The sequence below is a fragment of the Diplotaxodon limnothrissa genome, linkage group LG19, assembly GCF_057381915.1.
Source record: "Diplotaxodon limnothrissa isolate DT_005_m linkage group LG19, D_limnothrissa_male_GT1.1, whole genome shotgun sequence".
Taxonomy (NCBI): domain Eukaryota; kingdom Metazoa; phylum Chordata; class Actinopteri; order Cichliformes; family Cichlidae; genus Diplotaxodon; species Diplotaxodon limnothrissa.
Window position 1 is genome coordinate 3,108,509 of NC_140614.1, and position 6,142 is coordinate 3,114,650.

Consider the following 6,142-nt stretch of genomic DNA (forward strand, 5'->3'; position numbering starts at 1 on the left):
CGGGGCAGCTGCTGCCTGCGAGTGCGCTGTTGGAGAAACGCAGCCAGGCAGACAGAGGAGAACTGAAGTTCGACCAGGTACCAAAGCAAATCATTCGTACTGTACAAATAATGTAAATATGACGGTGAATCATGAAAGATATCAAAGTGATCACTTGACCCATGTTACGTTACTTGCTCTTCAAGTGAATCAACAAATGAAAAGCCGAACAACAACAATGCTGTTTCTTTAGAGAGTCTTAGCTTACACGTGTGTTTATTTCATATTTTCAGTTGTTTCCCTCCACGGCTAAATAAATCGGTTTCAGTAATGCACTGATATACAAGAATGGACATAAGGAGCTTCTTTCAAAGAAAAAACTCTGGTAGATGTTATTTTATATATTATGCTTTGTATGTTGTTCAGTATATTTCTATGCAAAACAAGAGGAACTTCAATACACAGCAGTATATTCACAGCTGAAACCAGATATTTACACTTTATGGAAAACACAAGAACATTTTTTTACTGCACAACATCAATTTAGAGTAAACTTGTTTTGTTTTGGATAAATAAATATTGAAATATCTTTTGAATTAGTTAAATGTCAGAATACAGAGAGACAGTGTATATGTGCTCCTAAATTTGATGAAAGTGATAAAAATAGAAGCTCTAAATTTATTGTTAATTAATAAGAAACTGCAGACGATTCCATTCTGAGCTGAAGAAGCTTCTGATAGGTTAGTAGAGTCCATGTGAGTAAACTGGTGGCACAGCTGTGGATGCATATAAGGCAAAACACAGAGCCTGTTTCTGTGACATGGGAACATCAAGAGATGTCAACCAAAACACCAGGAAAAGAACTGTGGAGCTCCATAAGTGTGGCTCAAGTTTGAATACAATTTGGTGCCATTTGCAATTAAGAAATACAGACAGTTTATCTCTTTACTCTTAAAGTTAACAAATATGTTTTTTATATTTATCTAAAAAATAAACATTTAGTCTGATTTGATGTTACAATTAAAAAAGTGTTTTTATCCGAAGAGTCTATAAATATCTGGTTTCAACTGTATATTTGATGATTGTCAGCACAGAGAGAGAGAGAGGGGAACAGAGAGGGAGAGAGAGGAGAACGAGGACAGAACAGAGATGAACAAGAGCAGGTGAGACACACCTGTTAGTCACATGGTTGTTTACCAAAAGTATCAGCGTATCATAGGTCCTCATGTATCTCGTACCTAGTGTTTCTTTTTAGGTTTGTTATTTTTCAAATTCTATATTTATTAAGTTTTGCAGCTTGTTTGCACAACAAGGCTAAATAATTATATAAACCTTTCTCAATCTCAATCTACTACCCTTTAGGGCTAAGCCCCGTGTGTATCAAATGTCTGCCTCCGCCTCTGGTCTGAGTAAGCAGTCTGCATGTGAGTGGCCTGAAGGATACTCAGAGCATGGCTGAGATTGATGGTTGGAGGGGTGTGGAATGGTGGTTGTTTACAGTCTAAATGGCCCAGGGGAAGTAGCTGTTTGTGAGTCTGTAGGTGTGGGTGACCTGAGGGAGGGCAACGAATCAAACAGATGATGGGATGGGAGGAGTCACCTGTGATGCAGCACCTGAAACTACGGATACTGGATGCCTGTGCTGGCATTTCTCCTGCGGTGTTGCTATCAGTGTGTGAAGAGTGGGAGAAGAGGGTTGCATTGACAATCCAACACAATGGGCAGCACATTGAACACATTTTATAAGTGATCAGAAACTTGTAAATAACTCATGAAAGAATAAAGTTACGTTGAAACCAAGCACACCATTGTTTTTCTTGTGACGTTACCAATAAATTTGATGTGTCACATGACCCTCTTCCTATTGAAAAAACAAAAGTTGTATCCAAGATGGCCGACTTCTAAATGGCCACCATGGTCACCATCCATCTTGAGGAGTTTGCCCCCTCACATATACTAATGTGCCACAAACAGGACTTTAATATCACCAACCATTCCCATGTTATTACGGTGTATCCATATAAATGGCCCACCCTGTAGTTTTAAGAATGACAAAAAATCTTGCTGCATGTTCTCACCAAGCTTTTGCTTTAGCATTCCACTTGCTTCTCATCAGCTGTCATCTGCCTCCAGAGTCCCACAAGCTATCGAAGCTTGACCTGTTCTAGTCTGATGTCTCTCTTCGCCTCAAGTCCACGACAGTAAAAGAAAACTAACCTGCAAAGTCAAACAGAAAGTAATCTCTGTCCTCCTCTCTCTGTCTTTCAGAGATGAAATAATAATAGATGGAAATAGATAAACTAAACAGAACAGAGTACCCCGATTGCCACCGATTTTAATGGTTAAATCATACAAATAAGCAAAGGAAATTCGTCTTTGTTTTTTAGACACATGTGCACAGCTGTTTTAGTAAACATAAGTGCCTCAAAGCTACTGCTGTTACGATCTAGTGCTATATAATTTAAAGTGAATGAAAAAATAGAAATAAATAGCTTTTTTCAAGAGGGTAGGCTCCCACCTTCACTATCTGAAGCCATCATTACACTTATCCTAAAGAAGGATAAGGACCCCACTGACTGTAAAAGCTAAGTCTGACCTCCTATGATAGTAAGATTTTATCTAAAATTCTGGCTAATCGATTAAACCGGGTAATAACCTCTCTTGTACATGTAGATCAAGTTGGTTTCATAAGCTCACGCTCTTCAGCTGATAATATTAGGAGGTTAATTGACATTATGTGGGCGGTTCAGGACAGCCATTCTCCCATAGCTGCGATTTCGCTGGATGCCGAAAAGGCATTCGACAGAGTCGAGTGGAGATATTTATTCGCCACTTTGGAGTGTTTCGGTTTTACCAAAAGCTTTATTAATTGGATTCAGCTTATATATGTACACCCCAAGGCATCAGTACTTACAAATGGAATAATAGGCCCTTCTTTTGAACCAGGTAGAGGAACCAGGCAGGGGGATCCCGTCTCTCGACTTCTTTTTGCTCTGGCCCTTGAGCCGCTGGCAGTGGCTATTCGTAGGGAGCCCAATTTTCCAGGTGTCAGTATAGGGAGAGACTGTCATAAACTGATGTTGCACGCCGATGACATTTTGCTTTTTATATCAGACCCAGAAAAGTCTTTAAACTCCTTGCAGGCAATAATAAATACGTTTTCAGCTATTTCTGGTTATAAGGTGAATTGGACCAAATCAGAGGCCCTTCCGTTAACTAGTTATTGTCCTAGGTCACTTTTTCAAACCGGTATGTTTTCCTGGCCTCAGGAGGGCATTAAGTATTTAGGCATCACCTTCCCGCCTCATTTGTCAGACCTGATAAAGATAAATTTTGAACCTTTACTCAGCGCTCTGAAAATTAATATTGATCGTTGGGCTCCGATGTATCTCTCAATGTGGGGAAAGGTAAACGTAATCAAAATGGTATGTACACCTAAGTTCAATTATTTGTTGCAGGCTCTACCAATTCATGTTCCTTTGAAATACACCAAACAATTTGACCAGCTCTGTAAGGCATTTATATGGAATAATAAAAAGCCTAGATTGAATCTGAGAAAACTGCAGAAACCAGTGGACAGAGGTGGGTTAGGGATGCCTAATCTACTTATATATCATTATGCTTTTTCTCTTCGGCATTTGGCACATTGGTTCTTACCCACTGAGAAAGCGCCTCCTTGGTTTTCTATTGAAAGTACTGCTTGCTCGCCATTTACACCATTATATAGCTTATCAACTAATTTGTCCCCCCGTATCCAATCACATCCGGTACTTTCTCATTTGAAAGAAGTATGGAAAAGAATGTCCAAATTATTCAAATTTGATCCATATCTTAACCAATCTGCTGGTATTTGGTATAATCCCAAACTTTCTATTGCTAAACTACCCTTCTTTTGGAAGCTCTGGTTTCAGAGAGGTATAACAGTGTTGGGGGATATTTATGAAAACAGTATATTTAAATCATATGGAAAACTTGCAGAAGAATTTGATTTACCTAGACAGGAATTTTGGAAATACCTGCAACTAAGACATTTGATGGCCAATACATGTGGTTCATTCGCAAAGTTCACTTTAAGCTAAGATAAGAGAAGATAAGATAAGATAGAACTTTATTAATCCCTCGGGTGGGTTCCTCTGGGAAATTCGACTTCCAAAAAGCACAGCAACGACCGAAGTTACAGTTACAGAATTGTTATATATACACACACACACACACACACACACACACACACACACACACACACACACACACACACACACACACACACACACACACACATATATAAAAACAGAGACAAATATAAATAAAATATACAAAGGGGATAAATAGAATAAATAGGAATAAAAAATAAAAATACAAGTGAATTGCACATTTCAAGTATTGAGTCTATTGCACTGTTGACTATTTACAAAAAGTATTGCACAAGGTATTGTACAGTGAGGTGCAGAGGCACTACAGCTTAGTTGTTCCCCCCTCCTTTGTCCTCCTGTTTCCCCTCCCTCTCCCCTCCAGAGAGGAGTTAAACAGTTTGATGGCGTGTGGGACAAAGGAGTTTTTAAGTCTGTTAGTTCTTGTCTTGGGGAGAAGCAACCTGTCACTGAACAGACTCTTCTGGTTGTTAATGGCCGTGTGCAGAGGATGCCCAGCATTGTCCATAATGTCCATCAGTTTCTTTAGTGTCCTTTTCTCTGCCACTGTCACCAGAGTGTCCAGCTTCATGCCGACCACAGAGCTAGCCTTCCTGATCAGTTTCTCCAGCCTGGATGAGTCCCTCTTTGCTGTGCTGCTCCCCCAGCACACCACAGCATAGAAAAGTACTCCAGCAACCACCGACTGGTAAAACATCCTCAGGAGCTTCCTGCAGATGTTAAAAGACCTCAGCCTCCTGAGGAAGTACAGTCGGCTTTGGGCTTTTTTGTACAGGTGCTCTGTGTTGCATGACCAGTCCAGTTTATTGTCCACCCACAGCCCGAGGTACTTGTACTTGTTGACCACCTCCACCTCCTCCCCCTCTATCTGAACCGGCAGTGGACCTTCTCTGGACCTCCCGAAGTCCACAACCAGTTCCTTAGTCTTTGAGGTGTTGAGTTGCTGGTGATTTGTGTGACTCCATGCGACAAAGTTCCTCACCAGACTTCTGTACTCCTCTTCCTGATCATCCCAGATACACCCCATGATGGCCGTGTCATCTGCAAACTTCTGAATATGGCATAATTCAGAGTTGTAGCAGAAGTCAGAGGTGTACAGGGTGAAGAGAAGAGGGGACAGCACAGTTCCCTGTGGTGCTCCTGTGCTGCTGACCACAGTGTCAGACGTGATGTCCTTCAGCCTGACGTACTGTGGTCTGTCGGTGAGGTAGTCGGAGATCCAAGCCACCAGGCAGGGGTCCACCTCCATCCTGTTCAGTTTTTCCTGAAGCATACAGGGCCGGATGGTATTAAAGGCACTGGAAAAGTCAAGAAACAGTATCCTGACCGTGCCTTTTCCCCCATCCAGGTGTGAGTGGGCTCTGTGTAGGAGGTACAGGATGGCATCCTCCACTCCGACACCCGCCTTGTATGCAAACTGTAGTGGGTCCTGGGCATGTTGTACCTGTGGTCGGAGGAAGTTGAGGAAGAGCCGCTCTAGAAGAGCCGCTCTAGAGTCTTCAAGCTGCGACTTTCTGGGGGAAATAAAAAAAACCTTTGGGCATGGACAAGAGGCATCAACTTATTACAAAATGCTTTTATTAGCTTCTGATCCTAACACACTGTCCCTCAAAAGAACGTGGGAAATGGACTTAAATCTCAACTTTACAGTGGAGGAATGGAATGGCATCCTCAGGAATCTGAAAAAAATGTCACGCGAATTGCGTTCAAGATTGGTTCAATTTAAGATTTTAAATAGAGTATACTGGACACCCTCACGGTTGCATAGGGTGGGTCTAGCGACTGACGATGCATGCTGGAAATGCCAGCAAGGAAGTGGCACACTTTTACATTTGCTTTGGGGGTGCTCCAAAGTCCAAGATTATTGGATTCATAGGATTCATATTCACACTGTAGTAGAGAAGGTTGTAGGTCAAGGGGTCCCATTTATGAACAGTCTTTATGTATTAGGAGACCCTTTAGCTTTGAGTCACTTATCCACTTCTCTTGCTCATTGGGTACAAACGGCGATTATG